Below are 17037 nucleotides of genomic sequence, written 5' to 3' on the forward strand. Positions count from 1 at the left end.
CATGAACACACTCAAACAGACTCGGGGTTGGTTGGTATGTACGGGAAAGACCTGCTTTCTTAATCCAATTGCTTTCTCTAAAAAGACTGCCCTGGGGAGGCCTGTGTCAGTGAGGCCATAAATATCAGAGAATCAAGAATAGAGAAAATAAGACAATAAAGTCAGTATAATTGACCCTGTGACGAAAGGATACCAAAGAGACAAACACAGAACTCAAGAAAACACAAACTGAAAACCACACTTCTGGAGGTGGGTACATAGACCAAGTTTTAAATAATGTTAACATAATTAATATTTATTATAATTTGAAGTATGCTTTATCTATATCAGAACTAGAAATATGTGTTGTTTATAGAGAACCAATTCCAGAGAATCTGGAATAAATGGTCGCTTTGGTCTGTCTTCCATGACAGAGCCAAGAACCTTTAAGAATGCCTGCAGAAAGGGTAAATAGGTATTGAAGAAGCAACAGAAAAGATGGACAGGGGCAAAGGAAGAGGAGAAAGGGATCAGAGAAATTTGGGACTCAGTCATGCTTCATAAGTACAGTGAACACAGTCAAAGGCAATTCATGATGTGCACCATCTTGGGCCATGGAGTGCTCCTGATAAACTATAAGCAGAAGTTTTCTTCCTGAGAATGGAATGTCCATTTACACCCTTCCACATGTTTGATATTGGTGTAAAGTTAAGGAAAAGTGGCATCTTTGAAGAACTATTAGATTGTTACATGGATCCATGTAGGACAAAAGAAAGACATCTTGGTAAAGTCATAGAGGGTGTTTCTTTGGTTGGTGGTAGTTTTAAAAGGAAGCACTATTACTTAGTGAAAATGTTAGTCACTCAGGTGTGTCCAACATTCTGTGACCCCATGGACAGAGCCATGAGATTCTCCAGGGCATCTTCCCGACCCAGGGATCAACCACAGGTCTCCTGTACTGCAAGCAGATTCTTTACCAACTGAGCTACAAGGGAAGTCCCACTAAGTGAAAAGAGAGACTCTGATACCAGCCTTTTTAGGTTACCTGGGGCAACTCAAGATGCAGCTAAGTTATTAGACAGAGTGCTTCTAATTTCCTACTTATTTATCAGAAATTTGACCTTACTTCAATAGTTTTATATAAGTATGTTAATCTTTTTACTTATTAGGAAAAAATAAGTAAAATTCTGTAGGCTTATGGATCAACAGTATTGTTGAAAATAGTAGCTATGCCAAAAGGACAACTATGAAAATATTATTCTTGGGATTAAAAAAAAATCCTAGATCTCTTTTCCATAAGAAAATATCTTTAACTTTAGCCATCTCTGTTAATTTCTAAAAAGAGCTAAATTCCATCAGAATAGGTAATGTCAAGCAGCTGTTTATGGCAGAGTTAAGTGTCTCACTATCTATAAAATGTCTCCTTTAATTATGTCTCAGGAAAGCAATATAATATTTCTAATTTAATCAAAACTAATCAGAATGTATTCCCTTTTATTAATGTAAGCCAAGTCCTTCTGTGGTTATATATCTTTAAATAAATCTTGTATTGGAGTTTATATACAAGAAATAGAAATCCTAAAATGGAAGGCAGTATATATATTTTTAAAGGATATAAGAGCTATTAGCAATTGATGTAAATTTTTAGCTGAAAATACTTGGATTTTTTCTAATGCCACATAATAACTATAATTTTACCTGATGGAAGGTAGTTTTGTGCTCACAAAATTTCAGCCTACAAGTAAAAACTAGACAAGGGACAGAATCCAAAACCAAGCTACCCGCTGTTAAAGAAAAATTACACCTAGGAAGACATTTTATTCAACCCACCAATTACATGCAAAAGATTTAGGTCAGGTATTTCCTGTCTGAATTAAGTACCTGAATATGACAGACTGCATTCAAACCCAATATTGTTCTTTAAAAAAAATTTTTTTTTAAAATTTAAAAAATGTTATTTAAATTTCTATAGCTTGGAACTTAAGATAGCAATGTCCAAGAAAAATCTAAGCAAAATGATGGTTTTTCCCAAGTATTATTTATTTTTTATCTTCATCATTCTCCAAAATTGTGTCCTAACTTCTCTCTATAAAGAACATGGAATTGAATTTTAAAGGAAATAACATGAAATCATTCAATCATTCATTTATCAATGTGCTATTGATTATGTCCCATTATTATGTCCCAGACACTTAATACATTATCTCAGTTAACTTTTGCAACTTTCAAGGTAGTCTATCAACCCCCTCTTTGGAAGATGGGAGGAATTAAGAAGCTGAGGCACTATTCAAGGGCATAGTACTGTGTGGAATAGCAGGAATTTGACAAAGTTTTGTCAGACTCCAGATTTCTACTATAGCTGTTAATGAGTTGTAAGAAGTTGCTCTTTGAAAAGAGAAAGGTGAAAACATTAAAAGAAGTCAGAGAAGAGAAAAATATGAAAGCAGATTACAACCGTGTGACCTTGTAGTCCCTTTCAACTAACACAGAATCCCTCAGTAGTTCTAAAAGAATTATTCTGTGCTTAACTATAGTTAATGTCTAAGCTTAAACCATTCTACTTGTAATTATTTTTATTTTAGTCTCTTTGATACTTCCTTAAGCATATCTGGGGGATTTTAAGCTGCTGTTAGTGGAATATTCCCATATAAATTTTCCTTCAAGCCCTAGACTTTATCATGGTCATTTAAAAAGAAATGTCATTGAAGAGCTAACTGAATATTCTTTAATGTTTTGTTTCCTTTTCTCCTCGGATGGCCGACTTTACCAGCTGGCCTACATCTGAGGTGTTGGCCTTGATAAATATAGCCCTGAGGCAGTTTATATAACTCTGTCTACTGCTTGACCTCTCCATGCATTTGATGTAACATGAAATTATGATCACGCCATGGCCTCTATATGTTTTCTGCAGAAAACAGAAATGCTATGCCTTTAAGGTGAGAGTCAGGAAGAGATATATATTATGAAATGTCATTGTTGAAAATGATCCCAGTGTTGGAAGGTAAAAGTTACCTTTTAATTTTGGACACTCGGATGGACACAGCCATTAACATCCTCGGTTCATTATGTATAAAATGAAGATAATATCACCTACCTTATAGAGTGTTTGGAGGATCAAATTACTTAATAAAAGTGAAGGACTGAAAATAGTGCCTTTTACATGAGTGCTACAGAAATATTAAACATAATGGTTATATTCAGGGTATATGAAACTCTGCATCTGTGTTCAGATGAGCACTGAGTGCTACAAAAGAGCAGTTAAGATTTGAGCTCACCTTTCCATTTGCAGAACAATTGTTTAGAGGATAAGAGAGACTAGTTTTAATGATTAGGCTGAAAATGAAGTCAAGTTGACACAGTGAACATCCTACTGGGAACATGAAGGCAGACTTTGTGCTCTTTTATGTATACTTGTTCTTAAAGCAAAAAGATCTGGGCTGTTGCTGCTTTAATTCAAGGTATCCACATTAATTTCATATTTTATAAATGTCATACACTCACTGCTTAAAATCACTCAATAGCATCCTATTTCTCAGAATAAAGATCAAAATACTTATCAAAAATATTTGGCATGGCATATAGATCCATACAGAAACCCCCCAGCTTCACTATAAAGCTGTCTTCATTTTTCTGAGCTTCAGCTATTGTGCTCTGTTGGATAAAGACTCTGTGTGACCTGTCATAGAGCCTTTGCTTATGCTACTTGGTGTGAAAATTTTATTTCCATTTTGTCTATTTACATATTTTCATTATTAATATTTTTAATTAAATACAATTTCATGAGGAAAAAGTTTCCTGACGCCTGAGATGAAACAGTGGAAACAGTTGCAGACTTTATTTTGAGGGGCTCTAAAATCACTGCAGATGGTGACTGCAGCCATGAAATTAAAAGACACTTGCTCCTTGGAAGAAAAGACAGCATATTAAAAAGCAGAGATGTTACTTTGCCAACAAAGGTCCGGCTAGTCAAAGCTATGGTTTTTCCAGTAGTCATGTATGGTTGTGAGAGTTGGGCTATAAAGAAAGCTGAGTGTAGAATTGATGCTTTTGAACTGTGGCATTGGAGAAGACTCTTGAGAGTCACTTGGACTGCAAGGAGATCCAACCAGTCCATCCAAAAGGAAATTAGACCTGAATATCCATTGGAACGACTGATGCTGAAACTCCAATGCTTTGGCCACCTGATGTGAAGAACTGACTCACTGGAAAAGACCCTGATGCTGGGAAAGATTGAAGGTAGGAGGAGAAGGGGATGACAGAGTATGAGATGGTTGGATGGCTTCACTGACTCGATGAACAGGAGTTTGAGTAAGCTCCGGGAGTTGGTGATGGACAGGGAGGCCTGGTGTGCTGCAGTCCATGGGGTTGCAAAGAGTCAGACACAACTGAGCAACTGAACTGAACTGAACTGAGATGAAATTAAGGTCCTGTACGCCCGTATAAACTTTTATGACCTTTCTTCATATTTTTTCACCTTTCTTCATATTAATAACCATAGTTAGAAACCACTGTTTGGGGTAATAATTTGATTAAAATGTATTTACCCAATTAAACTCTAAGATCTGTTAAGTCAAAAGGGGTTTTATCCGCATTTGTTCAACATTATAATCTCATTATACTTTTCTATAATGGATCCCCAATTAATGAAGGAGTACATACACAGACACACACAAGTATGTGTTAATATATACATATACATATTTGCATGTATGTATATATACACACAAAAAACTTTTAATAATGTATAATTTATTATTAACACATTTATTAACTTATCCAATGGATATTTGAATATGTATTGAGCAACCAAAACATGCCTGATACTCCTCTATTTCAGAGGAATACAGTCATGAACTAACGGGACAAGCTTCCATTTTTGTGGAGCTTATTTTTCTCATGAGAGTGAAGGTAAGACAAACCATGTATAAAAATTAAAATGTGTAGATTGTTAATCTGAAGCATGCTATATAATGTAAGAAAATGGCTGACAGAGATAACGGGAGACTGCTTCTGAAGAGATGGTATTTGAGCATAGATTTGAATAAAGTGGCAGAGTCTGCCTCAGGGAGCTTCCACACCTAATTACTTTTATATTCTTGGATCTTGTTCTTTCTTGCCTTAACTTCTAGGTACACTAATTGGCACTATAGCCCTAAAAACACTCAGGCAGGCAAATTCCTCTAAAGGTAGGGATGGATTCACTGTTGTCTATCCAGTATGAGCTAAAAGCCCCTTCATAGTTTCAGTTCAGTTCAGCCGCTCAGTCATGTCCGACTCTTTGCAACCCCATGAATTGCAGCACACCAGGCCTTCCTGTCCATCACTAACTCCCGGAGTTCACTCAGATTCATGTCCATCGAGTCCATGATGCCATCCAGCCATCTCATCCTCGGTTGTCCCCTTCTCCTCCTGCCCCCAATCCCTCCCAGCATCAAAGTCTTTTCCAATGAGTCAACTCTTCACATGAGGTGGCCAAAGTATTGGAGTTTCAGCTTTAGCATCATTCCTTCCAAAGAATTCCCAGGGATGATCTCCTTCAGAATGGACTGGTTGGATCTCCTTGCAGTCCAAGGGACTCTCAAGAGTCTTCTCCAACACCACAGTTCAAAAGCATCAATTCTTCGGCGCTCAGCCTTCTTCACAGTCCAACTCTCACATCCATAAATGACCACTGGAAAAACCATAGCCTTGACTAGACAGACCTTAGTCGGCAAAGTAATGTCTCTGCTTTTGAATATGCTATCTAGGTTGGTCATATCTTTTCTTCTAAGGAGTAAGCGTCTTTTAATTTCATGGCTGCAATCACCATCTGCAGTGATTTTGGATTACTTTTGTCCAAAGATAAACTTTAATATAAAAGTGAAATTACCAAGAGTAAAATAAATTCAATGAAGGGTTGCAAAAAATGATTTGCTTCCATGACATCATATTTTCCGCCTAAGAACAAAACAAATATGTGACTAGACTTACTATGTGTCTGTAATAATCTCTTAGAGCTTTGGTTATTTAAATTGATTACTGAAAAGTTGACCACTGCATAGCATTCATTAAAGATGAAGTATAAATTATCCAGAGGAATATCATCCTTTTAGATAACAAAAATGAATCTCCAAACATAGATTAGAGATTTCCCTCAAGCCTGAATGGTTAAAATCACACTCCACAGTATAGCGCATTTAAGGCAAAGAACTTTATAATAACAAGTATTTGAAAGCATACACTTGGAACTAATCACCAATGGTCAGTTCTTATAAATTGACTATGACAAAATGTTGACTTGCAATTTCCAATAAGGTAGCCACTAACCACAAGTGACCATAAAGTACCTAACATGTGGCTTATGATATGCCTGAGGAAATGCTTTTTTCACTTAATATTAATTTAAATTAATTTAGGTTTATGAAAAGTGAAGAAGAGCAACTTCTTATTCCATTGAAACAGTCATTGGAACATTGAATGTAACTTTGTCAGGATTGCATTTTATCTGATGCAACATGTAAGATATTGCTGCATTTGGGTGTGCATGTTAAATGTGAATGTCATTCTGAGTATTACACAAAACACATCACTGATCTACTTGGAGTCAACAGATTCAGTTCAAATGACTTTTTCCATGTATCAGTCTAATGTACTGTAATATGTTTACTTGAATGTTTTATGCAGACAGCAGTACTTAAAATGATACCACTGCAATTGTAACTGGTAATTAAATTGCAGTATTATACATTTTCACTGGTATAAAAGAAATAAGCATGGACACATTTTTACTTAAAACCAAAGTATTCTAATGATGCAGAATTGAGTGCAGAAGCAGCAGAGGATCTGTAGTACATCAAAGAGAGGGAAAAAAAAGAAAGAATACTAGATGCAGGCATATCAAATATTTCACATTGACTAACAAATGCAATTTACTGTGGCAGAGCAAAAAGAAAACTTCATTTTTCCATGTAAAATATATTCTTTAAAATAATAAAGTAAATAATATTATAAGATTTGTTTCACCAATTATTTTTTAAAAGGAAGAGGAATTGCCAATGACTTCAGATTTCCTGTACTGTATTAAGTAAGGAGTCTGGAAATTGCCTCTCTGTTCTAACAATGAGTAAATAAAAATTCAACAACTCTTCTTGAATGCATCAGAGAGGCGAGGTCGCAGGGCAGACCACTCCTCCAAGACTATAAAGACAGGTGGAAACAGGGAGTGACGCCTTACAGAAGAATTTCAGGAGTAGAAACCTCCGCAGCAATCAGTGCCAGGGTAGGGAGACATAAACTGTAATTGATGAATTGCTGGAAACTCAGTATAGACTGTCTGAGAGTTAAATACTTCAGGGTGATTTAGTCATAGGGGACACTCCATTTTTTTTTGTGAGCTTTATTTGGTTTTATCAGCCGGGTTCTTATAGTAAGAATTAGAGGGGAAAAAAAAAAAAAATCTCCTCTGGCTTCCAACAGGGGAAGGGTTAAAAGGAATCATTTTGAAATACACCAGAGCACTCTGTTCTTTTTTTACAAGCACTCCCCTCAGGAGAAACTAGTAACCAGAGCCTAACTTGCTGTATTCTTTTTTTTTTTTTTTTTTTTTTTAATCAGAGCCTAGGGCTTCCCTTGTGACTCAGTGGTAAAGAATCTGCCTGTCAATGAAGGAGACAGGGGTTCAATCCCTGGTCTGAGATTGTCCTACACACTGTGGAGCAACCGAGCCCATGCACCACAACCACTGAGCCTGTGCTCTCTGAGCTGCAACTGCTGAGGCCATATACCACAACTACTGAAGCACACATGTGAGAAGCCACCACAATAAGAAGCTGCCCACTGCAACTAGAGAGTAGTCCTTGCTCACCACAACCAGAGAAAAGCCAAAGCAATGAAAATCCAGCACAGCCAAAATTCAATGAATTAAAGAAAAAAAATCCTAACTGCAACTGCTTGTGTGTGTTTTAGTCGCTCAGTTGTGTCTGACTTTTTGTGACCCCATGAACTATATAGCCTGCCAGCCTTCTCTGTCCATGAAAATCTCCAGGGAAGGCTACTGGTGTGGGTTGCCATTTCCTTCTTCAGTGGATCTTCCCAACCCAGGCATCAAACTCTGGTCTCCTGCATTGTGGGCAGATTATTTACCCTCTGAGCCACCAGGGAAGCCCAGTGCTAAATGCTTGGTAGAAGGGATATACCCAAGTCCAGTCAGCTCTAAACTTTTACAAAGGAGAAGAGAAATATTCAGCTCTAGCCCACTTTAACCATTCTGGTCCACCAAATGGGGGTGGGAGGAGGACTCTTAAATACTTCAAGTTCACAGTACAGAGGTGAAGGCTTACAAAAATACTGAGACCTAATCATACAACCATAGAATGCTTCCTCCCTCCCCCAACAACTTGCCACTAAACTACTAAAGGCGTATTTATGGCAGCGTCTTTTGTCCATTACATCATATACAGCTATCAAGACAAAAAAAATTACAAGGCATACTCAAAGGCAAAAAACACAATTTGAGGAGACAGAGCAAGTGCTAGAACCATAAGTGACAGAAATTCTGAGACTGGAAATTTGAAACAAATATGATTAAATGGTAAGGGTACTAAAAAATAAAGCAGACTGAAAGCAAGCACAGATGGACAGATGGACAGAAAATTGGAAAACCTAAGAAAGAACCAAAAGAAATAATAGATATTAAAATAATAAGAAGAGATTTAAAAATGAAGGGTTTTGAAGGCAAATGATAGACTAGATATGGAAGAGGGATGAATCTCTGAGCTTGAGAAAGCCTCAACAGAAATACCCAATAGGACTTCTCTGGTGGTCCAGTGGCTAAGACTCTATTCTCTCGATGCCGTGGGTTCAGGTTCAGTCCCTGGTCAGGGAACTAGATAACACAAGCTGCAACTAAGAGTTTGCATGCCACAACTGAAGATCCATCATACAGCCAAAGAGACCCAGTGTATCAAATAAACAAATAAAAATAAATAAATATTTTAAAATAAATAAATAATCAAAAAATAAATATCCCAAACTGAGAAGCATAGAAAAGAAGACTGGAAAAAACCAAACCACAAAATATCCAGGAGCATGACACAGCTATAAAAGGTGTAATACACATACAAGGAAGATATCAGGAATTTAAAACAAATTACAAAGGGATGGTAGAAATATTAAAAATAAAAATAACAGTGTTTCCTCCAAGCTAATGTCATGCACTAAATTAAAGATCCAGGAATCTCAGATAACAATAAGTAGGATCAATGTGAAAACAAACGAACAGACCTATACTTGGTGATACTATTTTCAAAATACAGAAAACCAAAGATGAGGAAAAAAATGTCCAGAAGAAAATCTGAGAGCAAAGCACCTTATCTGTAGAAGAACAAAGATAATAATTACATTCAACTTCTCATAAACCATGCAAGCAAGAAGTGGGATGCAAAGAAATATTTAAAGTGTCAAAAGAAAAAAAGAAATATTAAAATGCTCTCAGCATTCTTTACTCTGAAAGAATATCCTTCATAAAGGATGAAATAATTGCTCAAACAAAATAGAAGAAATGTGTTACTAGTAGGTCTGCATTGCAAGAAGTATGAAATAACTCCTTAAGGGAGAAGTAACGATACAGATCAGAAACTTGGATCTACTATAAAGGAAGGGAGAACACAAAAGTAGGAATAAATGAAGATAAAATAAAACCTTTCATTTTTCTTATCCTAAATTAATCTAACAGAAACAAGTTTGTTCAAAATGATAATAGCAAAAATGTATTTGATGATGTATATTTACGGATACATCTCTGTGTGTGTGTGTGTTATTCATACTACTCATGAAGCAGCATAGTGTTATTCAAGAATAGACTTTGGGGGCACTCTCTGTGCCCCTTTTGATGTCTATGTCAGAAGCTTTCTCTGTCCCTTTTAACTTTGATAAAACTCTGCTACACAAAAGCTCTTGAGTGATTAAGACTGGTCCCTGGTCCCAAAGTTAAATCTTTGGAGATCACGAATCCGACACCGTCCACCATAAGCTATCATCTTGGGGGCTTGTCCAGGATCTCCAGGACAAGGAAGGGACCCTCAGAGCTCTAGCCTGTCTGCTTTCTCAGTATACACGCTTTCTGCTTCACTTTACGGTGAAGCTTTTCGGTGCGCTTGTGTGAATGAATGACACACTTGCAAGCGATGAGCCCCGCCCTGCGGTTTCATGGTTCCTCGTAATGACTGAAGGCAGTTCCCAAAAGGGGAGCCTTGTCAGGGGTTTATACTGACCTGCCAATGCCAAGAGACAACCAAGGTCCCTGTGAGGGGAGCAACCAGAAATAGGCAAAGCGTGTGGGCTGAACTTTCCTTCCTCTGTCACCTTTTCCTAATCTCTTTGACCATTTTGTAATTGCAGGGGGGGTTAGAACTACTAACATAATCTGCTGGATCATAGACTTTCAAGGGACTTGTGATCCATGCTGTTACTAGCACTTTTATTTAGACCCCATGTATGGAAGCGTCCAGCCTTGCTTGTAGCTGAAAGTTACAGAAGCACATTTAGGAGCGAGGTGGAGCTCCAGTTCCAGGAACATCTCTTAGGCTAGAGGTCACTCTCTTGGCTGCCTGCTTCAGGGGCCAACAACCGGAACGTGAGTCTGCGTCATGGCTGTGCCTCCTATCTATGTGGACAGAAGCACCGCTAGTGAGCAAGAGGTTTCTGAAGACACAGATCAGAGACTGGAGGATCTGTTCAGATTGGAAGTGCAGGGGGCCTCTACCTTTGGCAGTGCTAGCTGTTAGCAGACGAGAGAAAGCTCTCCAGTGGCTTCTGTCTCAACTCCCTAGATATTCCTTTTGTGGAATCTGTGGGAATGAACTGGAAGGACTGGCTCTAGTAGCTTGAGGACAAAAACCACCTTTTCCTCGCTGGCCAACCCTCCACAACCCCTTTTGCTATCATGTATACTGGTGTGATGACACTCAGAAGGGACAGCTTGGTTTTTTTGCTTATCCCTTGATAACTTAATGCTTCTATTGTGGTCAGGACTGTACTCAGGAATGTGCACAGGCACATGAAAGACAGATGCTTCCCCTAGTCCTCCTAGCTTGGCAAACATTCTGGAAAGCTACTCTGGTACACTCTGGGTAGCATCAGAGAAAAGGGAAAAACAAAGGTTTTGGAGGTAAGGAACTCGAAATCAATTTGAGATGCCATCAGGTCCACTCCACCTCAGTGGTAGAACCAGGAGGGACGAGTAAGGTGCCTGCGTAGGTAAGGGACAGACTAAGTCTGACCAGGGAAGGAAAGCTTTGGTGGAGAGTCTGTCTACACCCCCATCTAAAGTGGGGAGGAACACCTCTGGCAGAAAGAAGCCATGGCTGTGGATGCCGCTTTTTTCTCTCTTACAGATGGGAGCTAGCAGTTCCAGAACCCTTCCTTTACCATGTATTTAAAAAACTGGGACACGTTTGACCCCCAGAGTTTAAAAAAGACACGCCTGATCTTCTGTGATACTGAATGGCCATGCTACCCTTTGGAAGACAGGGAACTCTGGCCAATTGAAGGGTCTCTTAATTACAATACTGTTTTACAACTAGACTGGTTCCGTAGAAAATAAGGGAAATTGGTAGAAGTGATATATGGGTTGCTCTTCAACTCTCTGCAAGACATGCCAGACTTATGTCCTAAGGGTGCAGATTTGGGTGTGAAACCTTCAGCTCCCTCCTGTCCTCTTACTTTGCCCCTGTATCTGGGGCTCCTAACTGAACAGGATGAGAATCAGTGTCCCTCCCAGGAGGGGGTGCCTCAGTCTCCATAGAAATTCAAACAATGCCGGTTGCAGTCGAGACTATCAAGAGGATCCAGAAAAGTACATAGAAGCTTTTACAGGATTAAGTTCACTTTATGAGCTTACTTGGAAAGATGTAATGTATGTCTTGGGACAGATTCTGACTCCTGACTCGAGACCTCGAGTTTTGGGATAAGCTACTACTTTTGGAGATGAATGGCTTGAACGTGAGACAAGGGTGAAGGGAACATGAAATAGCCCTTCTCCTTACTGGGAGCCAAGCAGTTCCCATGATAGAGCCAAATTGGAACTATAACATGGCTAAAAGAGGGTGGGATCAGAACCAGTTTGCCAGATGTATTCTTGAAGGACTCAAGTGAGCACGCACTAAGACTTTAAACTATGTTAAATTGAATGACATAGAACAAGAGAAGGAAACTCCTTGTAAACTCCTAGATAGACTACAGGAAGCTCTGTGCAAGTTTACTAACATTGATAGCAAAAGTTTGAGGGAGGAATAATCTTAAAAGATAGATATCTCACTCAGTCAGCTCCAGCTATCCACTGTAAGCTATCCAAACACAAAACACAGGCGTTTGGACCAAATCAGTCATTAGAAAAACTGCTACAGCTGGCTCAGACAGTAAATTACAGTAGAAAATACGAGGAGAAGAACAGGAAAGAAAAAGACCCAAGCAAAACACTGAAGCCCCAACAATGGCTGTTAGACTTGCTCTCAAACAGCCTGAGGAAAAATGCCCAGAGGGACCCTGGTGAAAAGGGATGAGCTTGTTTTTACTGTGGAAAGGAGGGACATCTCAAGCAGGATTGCTCTCAGGCATCTAAGCTGCCCAGGGTTCCATGTCTTGTCTGCAAAGGACCACACTGGAGAAGAGACTGCCCTCCAAAGTGTAGGCCCCAGGGGTCGGATTCTCAGGACAATCAGGACTGAAGGTGCTTGGGGGTACCCACACACGCCCCCATCCTAATAACACCTAAGGAAACCTGGGTATTAATAACTGTGAAGGGCTGATCAGTCGATTTTCTCTGGACACTGGGGCAACTTTCTGTGTGCTCACTGAAGCCCCTGGTCCACTACCATAATGGTGCTGAATGGACAAACTGAATGCTATTATTTCAGTCATCCTTTAAGCTGCAATTGGGACTCTATGCTATTTTCTCGAGTTTCTAATGGTGCCACAGTCTCCCTCATCCCTTCAGGGGAGGGATATACTGAGCAATGTTCAGGCCTCTGTTTTCATGAATATGGAACCTGCTCTTTTTAACTGAACAAAATGTAAATCTTAGAGTGTGGGCTGATGAAAAAACTGCGGGTCGAGCAAAAAAGTACTGTTCCTGTCATTATTAATCTCAAAGACCCTCATCTATATTTTCACAGCAAAAGCAGTACTCACTAAAGCCTGAGGCTAAGGAATGGGCAAAATCTTACTGTACTGACTTCTCATGATGTAAGTAGGATCTTAAACTCTAAAGTTCAGAGCAACAATGATCCACCTTTAAAGCTACTGTAACTCAAGGGGTGTCAAAGCTCTAGGAATAAAACATCACTTATACGGTTCCTAGAAACCCCAATCTTCATAAAAATTTAAAAAGGCTAATGACATTATTAAGAGGCATCTGTGTAAGCTAACTCATGAAATACAAGATAGTTGGCTTAAAGTTTTACCCATACCTTTAATGAGGGCTTGAACTTCCTCCTCAGTAATGGGATTATCTCAATGACAGACCATTTATGCACACAGATATTGTCATAGATCCTGAAACCTTTGAATTAACTAACTATGTGACCCAGCTTTCAGCTTTTCAACAGACATTATGAGAACTCTGGGGGATGACCCATGACTCAGCCTCCGAGGTCTAATTGCTCGGTCTGTGGAGCACTCCCCCTCTTCATCAATTGAAGACTTCCAAAGGTGGGTTTCTCTACTTCAAGGATAGGGCTTTCTTCAACTCTGTGAAAACTTTCACCAACAACAATCTTATATGACACCTCTTGATCTGATAACATCTAACAATCCTAAAATGGACTAATGTAACTATGGACATAACGTAATTTTTAATTTTGATTATGTTTTAACTTTGTTTAAAGACTTATTTTGCTCCCTATAGCTGTAACTGTGTAACTGGATTTGTTTGTAGTCATCTGAAAGCTTTTAGGTAACAAATGGCTGTCCAAGATGTTACCAGTGCCACAGCCTCCTCCAACTATTATTTGGGGTCCCTGGATCAGAGACCCTCAATAGGAGGGTTAGGAGAATATGTTGCCTCAACAATTTAGGGACAGAACCCTTCAACAGCAGGAAGTAGTTATGGAAGGAAAATGACACCACTTTCCCTTGGCAACATAATCCTCCTAAAAGAAAAGGGGGGAAATGAGGGAGTCAATTCCTACGTACATTGATAAGAAATCCAGGGTCCCCAAGGAGAAGAGCGGGGTCTGGGGCTCTGGAAGAGGAGATAGGGGTCTGGAATCCTCAAGGAGGAGGAAAGGACAAGGTCTTTTTTTTCCTCTACATTCATAAAACATTTTTTTTTTTCTTTAAGCTGGGAACTGGAACTGATGATTATACAACAAACAACTCAGTTTAAATTCTGTACTGAGGACTATATAACAACAATGTATCCTGCTTGAGGACAGTTCCCCCTTCCTGAAACCTTCTGACTAATCCTGATATATTAAAATGTATATTATGGTAGTGGTTCTGGTAAAATCTTTCTATTGTTAAGTTCTAAATAGGAAAATGAGAACATCATTGCTGTATATTGTAACCCTGCTTATTTAACTTATATGCAGAGTACATCATGAGAAATGCTGGGCTGGAAGAAGCACCAGCTCGAATCAAGATTGCCAGGAAAATATTAATAACCTCAGATATGCAGATGACACCACCCTTATGGCAGAAAGTGAAGAGGAACTAAAAAGCCTCTTGATGAAAGTGAAAGAGAACAGTGAAAAAGTTGGCTTAAAACTCAACATTCAGAAAACGAAGATCATGGCATCTGGTCCCATCACTTCATGGGAAATAGATGGGGAAACAGTGGAAACAGTGGCTGAATTTATTTTTGGGGGGCTCCAAAATCACTGCAGATGGTGATTGCAGCCATGAAATTAAAAGACGCTTACTCCTTGGAAGGAAAGTTATGACCGACCTAGATAGCATATTCAAAAGCAGAGACATTACTTTGCCAATCAAGGTCCGTCTAGGCAAGGCTATGGTTTTTCCAGTGGTCATGTATGGATGTGAGAGTTGGACTGTGAAAAAAGCTGAGCACCGAAGACTTGATGCTTTTGAACTGTGGTGCTGGAGAAGACTCTTGAGAGTCCTTTGGACTGCAAGGAGATCCAACCAGTCCATCCTAAAGGAGACCAGTCCTGGGTGTTCATTGGAAGGACTGATACTGAGGCTGAAACTCTAATACTTTGGCCACCTCATGCGAAGTGTTGACTCATTGGAAAAGACTCTGATGTTGGGAGGGATTGGGGGCAGGAGGAGAAGGGGACGACCCAGGATGAGATGGCTGGATGGCATCACTTACTCAATGCACTTGAGTTTGGGTGAACTCCGGGAGTTGGTGATGGACAGGGAGGCCTGGCATGCTGCAATTCATGGGTCGCAAAGAGTCAGACACGACTGAGTGACTGAACTGAACTGAATCCTGTGGTCTTAAAATGTAAATCGTGGGAGTGGGTCTGGCAAAATTTTTACAACCTCTAGACATTCTTTTGATTTATCATAATAAATAATTTAAAAAGGATATAATTCCCTTGCTAAGACTGGCAAGTCAGGCATTCTCCATACCCCTGCTTATGTCCAGGTCAGAAGTTTTCTCTGTCCCTTTTCACTTTAATAAAACTCTTCTATACAAAAAAAAAGAGAATGTACCTGGATTCATTGTAAATGTATAATGCAAACCTACAACAACCATCCCACTGCTGGGCATACACACCAAGGAAACAAGAATTGAAAGAGACACATGTATCCCAATGTTCATCACAGCACTGTTTATAATAGCCAGGAAATGGAAACAACCTAGCTGTCCCTCAGCAGATGAATGGATAAGAAAGCTGTGGTACATATACACAATGGAGTATTACTCAGCCATTAAAAAGAATACATTTGAATTAGTTCTAATGAGATGGATGAAACTGGAGCTGATTATACAGAGTGAAGTAAGCCAGAAAGAAAAACACCAATACAGATTGTCACACATCATCAGTCAAAAACTGACAGACAGAACCGCAAAGAAAAAGGGATTAGCCTACCATTGTAGCTGGAGACTTCAACACCATTCTTTCAAAATGGGCAGATGCAGCATCCAAAAAGTCAGGAAGGATAATGTTGAATTTGGTCAGGTAGATACAATGGTTACCTACAGAGGATTTCATGCAACAGCAAAATACACATTTTGTAAATCTTACATAGAATATTCTACCAAGACAAACCACACTGTCAGCTATAAAACACAATAAGCTTTTAAAAAGAGATATTATACAATGTCTGTTCTCAGACCACAATGGTGTTGAAACAGAAATCAATTACAAAAAGAAAGATGAAAAGTCCTAAAATATGTGGCAATTAATAAATATCATATGACTTATAGCCACTTATAAATATCATATGACTTAAAGCAAAGAATCTCAAGAAAATGAAAAAAAATATTTTTAACCTAATGAAAATGAAAATTCAACATCCAGATTTGTAGGATGCAGTAAAACTGATGATTAGAGGAAAATGTATAGCATTGAATACATACAGTAGAAAAGAAGGAAGATCTAAAGTCTGTAATCTAAGTATACATCTTAGGAAATTAGAAGAAGAAAAGAAAAGTGAAAGAGGAGAGTGGAAAAATTGGCTTAAAGCTCAACATTCAGAAAACAAAGATCATGGCATCCGGTCCCAACACTTCATGGGAAATAGATGTGGAAACAGTGGAAAGACTTTATTATTTTGGGCTCCAAAATCACTGCAGATGGTGATTGCAGCCATGAAATTAAAAGACACTTACTCCTTGGAAGAAAAGTTATGACCAACCTAGACAGCATATTCAAAAGCAGAGACGTTACTTTGCCGACTAAGGTCCGTCTAGTCAAGGCTATGGGTTTTCCAGTAGTCATGTATCGATGTGAGAGTTGGACTGTGAAGAGGGCTGAGTGCCGAAGAACTGATGTTTTTGAGCTGTGGTGTTGGAGAAGACTCTTGAGAGTCCCTTGGACTGCAAGGAGATCCAACCAGTCCATTCTGAAGGAGATCAACCCTGGGATTTCTTTGGAAGGAATGATGCTA

This window comes from Capra hircus, chromosome 18 (genome assembly GCF_001704415.2).
Source record: "Capra hircus breed San Clemente chromosome 18, ASM170441v1, whole genome shotgun sequence".
Taxonomy (NCBI): Eukaryota; Metazoa; Chordata; class Mammalia; order Artiodactyla; family Bovidae; genus Capra; species Capra hircus.